Source organism: Felis catus, chromosome C2, assembly GCF_018350175.1.
Source record: "Felis catus isolate Fca126 chromosome C2, F.catus_Fca126_mat1.0, whole genome shotgun sequence".
Classification (NCBI taxonomy): Eukaryota; Metazoa; Chordata; class Mammalia; order Carnivora; family Felidae; genus Felis; species Felis catus.
Genome location: NC_058376.1, coordinates 17,085,225 through 17,096,996, shown reverse-complemented (window position 1 = coordinate 17,096,996; position 11,772 = coordinate 17,085,225). Strand labels below are relative to the sequence as shown.

The following is an 11,772-nucleotide window of genomic DNA, read 5'->3' as shown; positions in this document are numbered from 1 at the left end:
GTGCCTAGCAAAATTAGTATTCATTATTATTATGATTATGTATTGCATCGACCTAATCTTCAGGGAATTAAAGTTGGAAAGAGATTTAGACAATGTAAATGTATGCGATAGCACAAATATGTTGTTTGAATTCTACTAAAATATAGAACTTCCTGTCAATAGTATTTGTATGATCATAAGTCTTGGTCATAAACTGAGTAGGTTTAATTCTGTAGGTCCCAGCAAATGTATGTTGAAAATAAATAAATAAATAAATAAATAAATAAGACTTATGCTTCTAGATTCCTCAGTTGCTTCCAGGCACCTGAGATATATAATCTGGAGCAATTATCTTATAAACTATCATAAATTGTCACACATAACTCAGACAGGAAATTTCACTCCTCTAGGGAATGTCATATGTATATCTTGGCCTTTGGAACTTGCATATTCAAGGTAGCATTAAGCTAGTTCTCTAGTGTATTAGGAGAGTACTTCATGAGTCGTATATATGACATCTTTGACTATTTGTGATTAGGGGGGAAAATACCTCCACACTTTATCCAAACGAGGTCACAAGTTCCAGAGGTCTGGCCAAATTCCAAGTCAAATAATGACATTTTCTTCTACATACCAACCTTCCCTTCACAGAAAGAAAAACAGAGACTTCAATCCATACTCAAATGGGATTTTAGAAAGTAGTTATATGTCCAAAGACAAGGCAGAGATAGAAAGTAGATTCACAGCCCCAAAGCATTCCACGACGTGAGCAAAAAGTAGGTGCACCAAAGAAGAGAGGAATAAATCACGTTCAGAACCGTAATTAACCATATGGCGTAAGAGCTGGCATTTGGAAGTTTTGACATGAAAGCGATCTAAAATATAAAGTTTCCAAGAGAGAGTCTTATGTCATGGAAAGGTGTTAAGACTCTTATTTCAAGAGTTTTTCCATTGGCTAAAGGGAAAGATTTGCCCAGAGAAATGTGTTCATGACGAGAAAATGAATAACAAGGATGAAACCATTTTAACAGGAATGATTCAAGAGTGCAGAGCCTTGGTACTCAAGTAGCTGTAATCGATACCACCATGAATGACCGTATTTCTTCACATATGTCTCCAATTACGTCCTGCATTTCTAATGAAAACAAGGTTGCTAGTATGCACTCCTGTGCCACTTCTTCAATTTGTTTTTTATTAAATTCTCATCCTAATCAGTTATGATAATTTTGCAAAAAGACCCAAGTAATGCTTCTGGTAAATAAGGTGACTCCATTGCTAAGTAAGAATGAGTAATGATAAAAGAGAATAGGAAATGTTTAAACTGTTACAAAAGCAAACCGTCCTCACCTTTCCCTCAAGTAGGTTCTTCTCTGCGGCTTCAGAAAACGATTGCATGAAAAAAGGCAAGGAAGAGATAGGAACTATCTGTATTCATGTATTCATGTATTAAAATAACTAATAAGTGTGAGAAGACATTAGATTCTTTCGAATTTTATATTAAAATGTCACAGATCTATTATTCCATTTTTGCCGTTAACACACAGGTTCATTAGTCGCAACTGACTTCATCATCAGAGTTCCAAAGGTTTTCTTGAAAAACGAAATTATAACCTCCATAATGGTAGTAGATTTCAATCCCTGGTGCTTCTTCAAACTACGAAGAACTTAAAAATCTGAAAAGAAAGAAAGAAAGAAAGAAAGAAAGAAAGAAAGAAAGAAAGAAAGAAAGAAAGAAAAGAGGGAGGGAGGGAGGAAGGAAGGAAGGAAGGAAGGAAGGAAGGGGAACTGTTTTAGTTTCAAAGTTTTAAAAGAACTTGGAACAGTTCTAATCACTGCATGCTACTTCCGGAAAATATAAAATCAGAAGACAGAGGTACAAAGCTGGGCATCAGCTGTTTTTTAAACTCCCTAAGTGTGCCTGTTGGCATCTTGGATCGAAAACCACTGCTCTAAAGAATGCTTTACATTTAAAATATCCATACAGAGGCCAAGTTCCTGCTCTAACAATCTAATTAATTGATATAAAATGGTGACGGGTTCATGCTCTTGAAAACTATGGTGTGAACGAGGGTCTCTCCCACACCTTCCTAGTGACAGTTGTTAGTAAACTCTTTGAACTTAAGTCTCCATGAAAGGGCAATGCGAAAATCCTTTTTATAACTGGAAATGAATCAGACAAGTTTCTCAGCTACTCCCTAACCAAATTCCAGGAAATCTCATATTATTTGGCTTATTTCCCTTCACTCCTGTTGCGACTTAATTGTGCTTCAGTCCTATCCAAATTGTCACTCTTGAAAGATTTTGCTTTGCAAATAACTTTTCAAGCTACATTATCAGTTCCTGTCAAAATGGCATTTCTGAGACTGGAAAAATATCATTTTAATACTAAAAATCCTTCTAGTAATTCAATTACTTTGGGATTTTTCTTATATGTGCAAAAAGAGTATTTAGCTCCAAAAACAGACAGACTTCTAAGGTAGGGTAATTTTGTTGGCTTTTCTTTTGCTTTGTTTTGTTTTTAGTTTTGTATTTTAAAGTTGAAAACAAGTTCAGCAGATTAGAATCCCAGATTAATTAAGTTATCCTCATTTTTATTATTAAAAAGAGAAATTGAGACATCAAATTTCTTTTCAGGAGGCACCCTTCTAGCTAATGCAGCTACAAGCTGTGGTTGTACTATTTTTGCTTGCTTATTTCTTTAACAGTAAAGACTATACAAATGATTCAGCTAAGGCTCTATTCCTGTGTATGTTTCTAGAATGTTTCTCACCTGAGGCAGTATTTCAGGTGTTTTATCCAAACGTCCGGAAATGACCATCTAAACACTCTTAACATTGACCTGTGTCTAATCTTTTGTCCTGCTCCTACCTTCATTCATTCAACTAATGCTTTTTTAAGCATTTCTATATGTGAGGCATTGCGGATACAGCCAAAAACACAACGGGAGAAAAAAATATGTCTTTTCAGAGCTTGCATTCTTATATGAAAATAAACTCTATAAGTTTTAGATACCAAACAGTAAGTGCAAAAAGGTAAACAGAAGCAGAAAAGGATGTTAGGAAATTTGGGGAGTGTATGTGGTGTTCACACTATGGTGTTGAACTTTAGTGAGACCTCATTGAAAAGGTAACAGTTACAAATTGAAAGAATTTAATTAAGTAAAGAAATGGAGAGGAGCTTTGGATGCCATGGCTATATGGGAAAGACATTCCAAGGTAGAGTATAGTATATAGGTTTGAGGAACAGGTACAAGACTGTTATCAAAAGAGATGAGGGCAGAGAGCATGAGGGCAGATCATGGAAGATCCTTTGGCTAATAATAAGAAATTTGGGTTTTAAGTGACGGAAGAAATCACTAGATTGTATGAACAATGGAGTCAATGATCTGATGTGGTTTTTCAGTATTACATTAGCTAATACATGGAGATAAGAAAGTGGTGGCCTTGGACATAAGCAGAGACAAGAGTTAAGACTTAAAACCAGAAATAAAAGGGCTGAGATTGTGTGTGTGTGTGTGTGTGTGTGTGTGTGTGTGTGTGTATGTGTGTGTAAATTTCTTTAAGAAAAATTTAATCCAAAGTTTAACAGGAACACAGGAAACTGCCAAAATCATAAATGTTCAACTGGGAAGATTTTCCAAAGTGCACACGAAGTGTCTCAATCACCCAGAATAAAGAAGTGTGGGCAAGATCACCAAAGTCTACTCTATCCCCTCTGAGAGTATCCCCTCCACTCTTTCCCAGATGTAACCACTGTCCTGACTTATAACAACATATATTGGTTTTACATGCTTTTTAACATTTTTCTTTTCTTTTTATTTTTTTTAATGTTTATTCATTATTGAGAGATAGAGAGAGACTGAGCATGAGCAGGGGAGGGGCAGAGGTTAATGCAATTGTAACAGGCCTTCAATGTAGTCATGCAATCAATGCTTGTTTATTAACCTTGTATTCAGAAGATGGCTAAACTCACTAATACTTTTTTTTAGGTTTTTCATGTGTTGTTTATTATATTTTACTTTTATTTTATTTCATTTTATTTTATTATTTTTAAAAATAAATTTATTGTCAGGTTAGCTAACATACAGTGTATACAGTATGCTTTTGGCTTTGGGGGTAGATTCCCGTGATTCATGGCTTACATAAAACACCCAGTGCTCATCCCAACAAGCACCTTCTTCAATGCCCATCACACATTTTCCCCTCTACCCTGCAACCCCGAATCAACCCTCAGTTTGTTTTCTGTATTTAAGGAGACTATTATTGTTTGCCTCCTCTCTGTTTAAAACTATTTTTCCCCTCCCTTCCCCCATGGTCTTCTATTCAGCTTCTCAAGTTCCACATATGAGTGAAAACATATGATATCTGTCTTTCTCTGACTTATTTCACTTAGCATAATACCCTCCAGTTCTATCCATGTTGTTGCAAATGGCAGGTTTTCATTCTTTCTCATTGCGAAGTCGTGTTCCATTGTACATATAAACCACATCTTCTTTATCTATTCATCATAATAAAAGGGAAAATGAACTATTGGAACCTCATCTAGATAAAAAGCTTCTGCGGTGCAAAGGAAACAATCAACGAAACTAAAAGGCAACCGACAGAATGGGAGAAGATATTTGCAAATGACAAACCAGATAAAGGGTTAGTATCCAAAATCTATAAAGAACTTACCAAACTCAACACCCCCAAAATAAATACTGCAGTGAAGAAATGGGCAGAAGACATGAATAGACACTTTTCCAGAGAAGACATCCAGATGGCTAACAGACACGTGAAAAGATGCTCAACATCACTCATCATCAGGGAATTACAAATCAAAACCACACTGAGATACCACCTCACACCAGTCAGAGTGGCTAAAATTAACAACTCAGGAAACAACAGATATTGATGAGGATGTGGAGAAACGGGAAACCTCTTGCACTGTTGGTCGGAATGCAAACTAGTGCAGCTGCTGTGGAAATCAGTGTGGAGGTTCCTCAAAAAATTAAAAATAGAACTACCTCACAATCCAGCAATAGCACTACTAGGAATTCATCAAAAGGATACAGGAGTGCTGATTCATAGGGGCACATGTACCCCAATGTTTATACCAGGTCTTTCAACAATAGCCAAATTATGGGAAGAGTCCAAATATCCATAAAGTCACTAACTCTAATTAAGCACTAGGTTCTTTGGAATTTTCTAGGTTAAACTGCAGTGGCCCATAAAAATGACAACTTTGTTTCTGCTTTACCATCTTTATAACTTTAAGTTTCTTCCTTCCTGTCCCTGAATAGAGGCTCCAATAGAATGTTGAAAACAAATAGGTAGAAGGTGTCCTTGTCTCATTTCTAATTAGATAAAGGTTTCAGTATTTCAGTAGTAGGATATTTGTGCTGGTTTGTTTTTAAATATATATGTCAGAATGAAATTGTTTTCTTCTATTCCAATTGTATTACGTAAGTTTACAGTTCATGGGAGTAAAATTTTTATCAACTTTAATTTTATCAGATATGATTCTTCTCTCCGTCTGTTAATGGATTGAATTTCACTGATTTTCAAACATTAAACCAATCTTGCATTCTTGGAACAAATACTACTTAATAATAAAAGCTTTGCTCATTTTATGTTCCTGCACTTGTTTTGATTAAGTTTTATTTAGGATATTTTTATACATGTTCATAAAATAGGCTGGCTTATAATAGTCCTTTCCTATGATGCCCTTGTCTGGTTTGCAGAAGCACAGAGTCTCATAAAACAAAGTCAGATGTGATGATCCTTTTTTCTCTTCTCTAGGAAATTTTGATTTGTATGGAGTGGTGGTATATTTTTCCTTAATTGCTTAAAGGAATTCACTGATATAATCATCTGGGCATAGGATTCTCTTGGGACAAAGGTTTTAAACTATGGACTCAATTTTTTTTTAATTTTTTAAAAATTTTTTTCATCTTTATTTATTTTTGATAGAGAGACAGTGTGAGCAGGAGAGGAACAGAGAGAGAGGGAGACACAGAATCCAAAACAGGCTCCAGGCTCTGAGCTGTCAGCACAGAACCCGACGCGGGGCTCAAACTCATGAACTGTGAGACCATGACCTGAGCCGAAGTTGGACGCTCAACCGACTGAGCCACCCAGGGGCCCCTGGACTCAATTTTTTTAAATAGATCTAGAAATGGTCATATTTTGTACTCATTCTTGTCTTACCTTTGATAAATTGTGTTTTCTAGGAATCCGCCTATTGCATCTAAAATTTCTAATTTATTGGCTCAAATGTATGAGCATTAATAACACTACTAAATATTCAACTACTGTAAAATAAATTCATTTACATAAACCTGTGTTCTTGAGCAAGCTTCCTGGTTATTCCTAGAAAACCAGTACATGGTTTCAGACTCTGTATATGACCTTGCAGGCTGAGTACTATACGACCCTAGGGGATGGTATTGACTATGGGCTACACTGCGTGTGGTGGTACTGGTCTGCGGCCACATTTCCTCATGGACGGAGTTAAGGTAATAAAGGTCATTACTCATGCATAGCATACTCACAGGTATATCCAATCAAGGTGGACGCTGGGTCCTCCACGGGGGGCTGAGTAAGTAGGGTGTATTTCAGTAGGGCCACCATGCTTCTCTACCATGATTAGATGGGCAAATCTCAGGGCTGTGGGCCAGCTAAATTCAGGGCTGGGTGGAATGTATAAAGATCCGTCACATCCTCCCACCTATTTGTTGTCAGAGAGATCAACATAACAGAGGTTATGGCTACCGTGAATAAATCGGACAAAATGACACCCATTTGACACCAGTTCTTTGCTTGTAAACACCATTGTCCTATACTCTGGAGAGCAGGTCATGTGAGTAGTAGGCTCCTGGGGCCAAACTTCACCTGAAATTTCTCATGACAATAAATAGCTAGCATTTTATAAAACACATTGGTCTTCATTTGGCTGAAAACTAGAATATTTTAGAATTGCATATAAAGAAGCTAATTATTCTAAAAATCACATATTAACAATGACTGGGAGTAATATGCTGCTAAACATGTTGTCAGAAGGTGTTTGGAAGATGGGAGAAAGAGACTGAAATCGTTTTTGCAAAACATTACTAGATTAAGTAATCATTTTATATGGAAGAGGACTTACAAGCAAGGCTAGTTGTGCAAGGATTGCAAAATGTTTCCACTTTATAACTGTCACCAAAAAGGGGGTGGGGGCTCTTTTAAACAAGAATTTGAATAACTTTTTGGCTCTGAAATTAAGAAGCCAGGAAAGAGATGTTTAGTTATTTAATCAGCTGACATTTATTGATCAACTGTGGTGGAGAACACAGCATTCAGTTTTCACCCCTCTACGATCTAGACACTCTCTTTGACTGCAGGAGTCAGCATAACAGCTGGCTTGCTTTTATTTCATTATCCACTGTGACCACTTCCAGAAATGTTAACACGGCCAAAATGAAACAGGAAAACCCCATTCTGAGAACATGAAAATTGATGAAAGAGTCAAATGGGAAACCAGCACTGGGGTCATCCATTTTTATGCTTTGGCACATCACAAGCTTATTCACATGACGTCCCACAAAATACCTGACTAATGCTCACCAAAACTGTTAAGATCTTCAAAATCTAGGAAAATCTGAGGAACTGTCACAGCCAAGAGGAGTCTAAGGAGACATGACTAAATATAATGTGCTGTCCTGGATGGGGTCCTGGGACCGAAAAGAAGACTTAGGTAAAGAGGAATCCATCAGAATCAAATACGATCTATAGTTCATAATAATGTGTCATCGTTGGCTCGTTTGTAACGACAAATATTCATACTAATGCATGGGGAATATCAGAACTGTCTGTACTGTTTCACAACTTTTCTGGAAACTTAGATAAATTCTGAAATCAAAAAAAAATTAAAAATAACAGATAAACAAGTATATTCACTGAAAACAAGTTAAATTAACTTTGTCTCAACATGTACAGCATTTTTACACATTTACTTAATATACTACCTCGCTATGGCAATATATTTACTGCTCAGCCTCTCATCATATACATACTCATTACAGAGAAACTCATGATTATACATATAAATGTTTGGCTGGACTGGTCTTTTTTTTTTTTTTTTTTTTTAACGTTTATTTATTTTTGGGACAGAGAGAGAGCATGAACGGGGGAGGGGCAGAGAGAGAGGGAGACACAGAATCAGAAACAGGCTCCAGGCTCTGAGCCATCAGCCCAGAGCCCGACGCGGGGCTCGAACTCACGGACCGCGAGATCGTGACCTGGCTGAAGTCGGACGCTTAACCGACTGCGCCACCCAGGCGCCCCAGGCTGGACTGATCTTTAACTTTAATTCAGTCCATTAGTTATTTCATTGAGCAGCTACCATATGCAAGGAAATAAATTCTAAATGCTTTGGTAAACACCCTGGTAAATCAGAAATGAATCTCTCTTTAATATAGTAGAGGTTGTAAGATACACACAAGAATCTATAATCCAACACTGGACGTAGTAAGAGGAGTGGATGCTCTAGCGTGTCATCCAGATCCTGCCTTTAGGGCAGAGGCATTCCTTCCAGGAGCCTATTGTATCAGTAATCTTTTTAGGGTCCAGTGATCTTGGGCATGCCAAGATACGTCTTCTTAAGAAAAGAGCAAGTCATTGTGTCTTGCGCATTTCGGCACTCAAAAAAAAAAAGCTTAAAGTTTGATAGTCACCTTTGAGTCTTGGAAAAGGCAGATGCTACACTTGAGAATGCTGCTGTAAACATTTTATGGAGGGCTGACAGCTCTGAGTGGACCAAGGGTGGAGAAGATTCTTCACTGGGTGGTGGGCAAGCAGTTCTGACAAACAGTGATATAACCTTACCGTTTCTATTATTCTAGAGGTAACTGTGGTGGAGAAGGATACATTGTGGAGTCTAGTTTCAATAAGAAAATAAACATGTAGACCCCCCCACCCCAAAATTCTATAGAAAGTCCATATGCTGTAGAAAACTGTATACCATTGGAAAAATAACCTTTTGTTGTGCTCCTGGGGTCTGCAGAGACCAAACAGCCATGGGTACAAGTGATCATGTAATCAGAGCTGCTCAACATGAGGTGTGTTCCATCAGAGCAGCGGTGTCATGAGATTGCATAGATCCGGTGGCAATTCATCATAAGATGAAAGTGATTGGGGCCCCTGGGTGGCTCAGTCACTTTTGAGTCCAACTTCGGCTCAGGTCACAATCTCGCAGTTTATAAGTTCGAGCCCCGCATGGGGCTCTGTGCTGACAGCTCAGAGCCAAGAGCCTGCTTCGGATTCTGTGTCTCCCCCTCTCTCTGCCCCTCCCCTGCTCACGGTCTGTCTCTATCTGTCTCTCAAAGATGAAGAAACAGTAAAAGAAAAATTTAAAAAGAAAGAAAGAAAGAGAAAGAAAGAAAGAAAGAAAGAAAGAAAGAAAGAAAGAAAGAAAGAAAGAAAGAAAGAAAGAAAGAAAGGGAAAAAATGAGACTTACAGGGTCAGGTAGACGCAGAGCTAGTAGAGATACAAAGAAGCTGTATAGGCAGGTAGTTCAGTCAGTCACCAGACATGAACTACATCATCAACTAATCTTACACCAGCACATTCTCCTCAATTTGTACATGCAGAACTAAACAGTAAAAATGAAAAGAAGCCATAAAAGACCAGGGAAGATCCTTTTTTCTTATTAAGATATGTCTAAGATTTATACAGCTGAGTACACTTGAATGTTAATTACACTCTTACATTTCTTTATGCTAGAGCTAATAGCCTTTTTGCTATTAAATATATAGATTCTCTTGCCCTTCACATTGTGGGGTGTAACTATTTCAAAAGTAATTTTTTCTTCTAGGATTGTTTATAAATGCAGCTTGGCAGGGGGTGGGGGGAAGGCACCTGGGTGGCTCAGTCAGTTAAGCATCTGACTTCAGCTCAGGTCATGATCTCAGGGTTCATGAATTCGAGCCCCACATCGGGCTCTGTGCTGACAACTCGGAGCCTGGAGCCTGCTTCAGATTCTGTGTCTCCCTCTCTCTCTGCCCCTCTCCTGCTCACACTCTGTCTCTCTGTCTCAAAAATAAATAAACATTTAAAAAAACTTTTTAAAAAAATGCAGCTTAGGGGCGCCTGGGTGGCTCAGTCCATTAAGTATCTGACTTCAGCTCAGGTCATGATCTCTCAGACTTCCACTCAGGCTGTAATCTCTAGGTTCATGTGTTTGAGCCCCAAGGTGGGCTTTCCACTAGCAGCACAGAACCTGTTTAGATCTTCTCTCCCTCTTTCTCTGCCCTTCCCCTGCTCGTACTCTCTTTCTCTCTCTCAAAAATAAATACATATTTTTTAATTTATTTATTTATTTTGAGAGAGGGAGAGAGAGAGAGAGAGAGAGAGAGAGAGAGAGAAATGGGGAGGGGCAGAAGGAGAAAGGGAGAGAGAATCCCAAGCAGGCTATGCACTGTCAGCCCAGAGCCCCATATGGGACCCATGAACTGTAAGATCATGACCTGAGCCAAAAAACACATCCAATGGTTAACTGACTGAGCCACTCAGCCGTAAAATAAATAAACATTGTTTTAAATGCAGTTTACAGTGTGATAATTAACAGGAATCAGTATGACATCATCACTGCACTGGGCTGAGTTTAATAGGCAGGTGGAGATTCTGGTAGGTCCACATCCCCATTTTCTTACCCACACAGTAGTGCCACACAACAGCCTACACCGGCGAACCCCATATTACACTAGGTGAAAATAATGCACATTTTAAGAATGAAGGGCAGGTCTCCATCTTGTAATGTAGACATTGCAGAAAGAATAAATTTGTAATATTTAGGATGAAGAGGCTTCATCCCCTGTTTACCAAAGAAAAGTTGGTAGTGACGTCAGCAAGATGGCGGAAGAGAAGGTTGGAGTGCCCCGCCCCCACAGAAGTACTGATTTAACAGCCATTCATGGATAAAAATATCTTTTGTGACAGCTCCAGAGACCCCATGAGAAGTTCCCGCACCCTGGTTGCACACAAAATCTCAAAACCACTGTAAGGAAAAGTGTAGGAAGAACTGGTTCACCTCACCTGTATCAACTGTCCCTACGCTGTTACAGTTCAGGGCCAAGAGAGACCCCGGGGAACCCCCATTTTCTGCCCAAGGGGAAAGAGAATAAAATGAGCATCTGGAGTTCCCAGCTTTGCCAGCTGCCGTTCAAGAGGCCCACTTTCGTGTCACAACTCAGAAGGCTGAGGGAAAGGGCATGGTCAATTGGGGACAGTTAAGAACAAAGGAAAGGGGCGTGGCTTCACATCAACCTGCCCACAGGTATCTGCTGCACTGTGAACCCTGTCAGCTAACTGGTCCTAGCGCTTCCGGCTAGCAGCTGGTGCCCTGAGAGCCTCTGCAGCCCCTCATGCACGGCTGCAGATGGTACGGCCGTCTCAGCAACCGGTCCAACACTGCAGGGTTGGAGGAAGGCGCCTCGGCCTGAGACTGCGCTTTCGGTAAGGGAGGGGGAAAGGTGGAGGAGGTGTCCACCACCCTAGCATCTAAGTGTTCTGCCCTAGGGCAAAGGGGGCAGGTGAGTCTCAGTGTTGGCATGGCTTTGCAAGGTGGGGGAGGGTGTCCAATCCTAGGACATCTCTTTCAGGAAAAATGGAGAGAAGCGCAACTTGTGCCCAGGGCCCTGGAATTTCAAGGTATTTCCTAGGGAAAAGGAACGGCAGCTGGCACAGCTCTGTGGGATTGAGGGAAGGCTGGCTCAGTGAGTTGAGCATCAGACTCTTGATTTCAGCCCAGGTCATGATCTCAGGGTTCATGGA

The 11,772-nt window shown here is 39.4% G+C and overlaps 1 long non-coding RNA gene across 2 annotated transcripts; it reads right to left on the bottom strand.

The window, feature by feature from the left end:
* Window positions 1–818: 818 nt before the first annotated feature.
* Window positions 819–11,218, bottom strand: LOC123379887. 2 transcript variants are annotated; one of them, XR_006584867.1, is made up of 3 exons: window positions 11,035–11,218; window positions 6,512–6,687; window positions 819–1,652 (listed from the first exon to the last, which is right to left on the bottom strand). It is a non-coding gene; the product is annotated as an uncharacterized LOC123379887 (long non-coding RNA). The 2 variants fall into 2 exon arrangements; XR_006584866.1 differs by lacking the exon at window positions 11,035–11,218 and adding an exon at window positions 7,566–7,813.
* Between the last annotated feature and the right edge of the window lie 554 nt (window positions 11,219–11,772).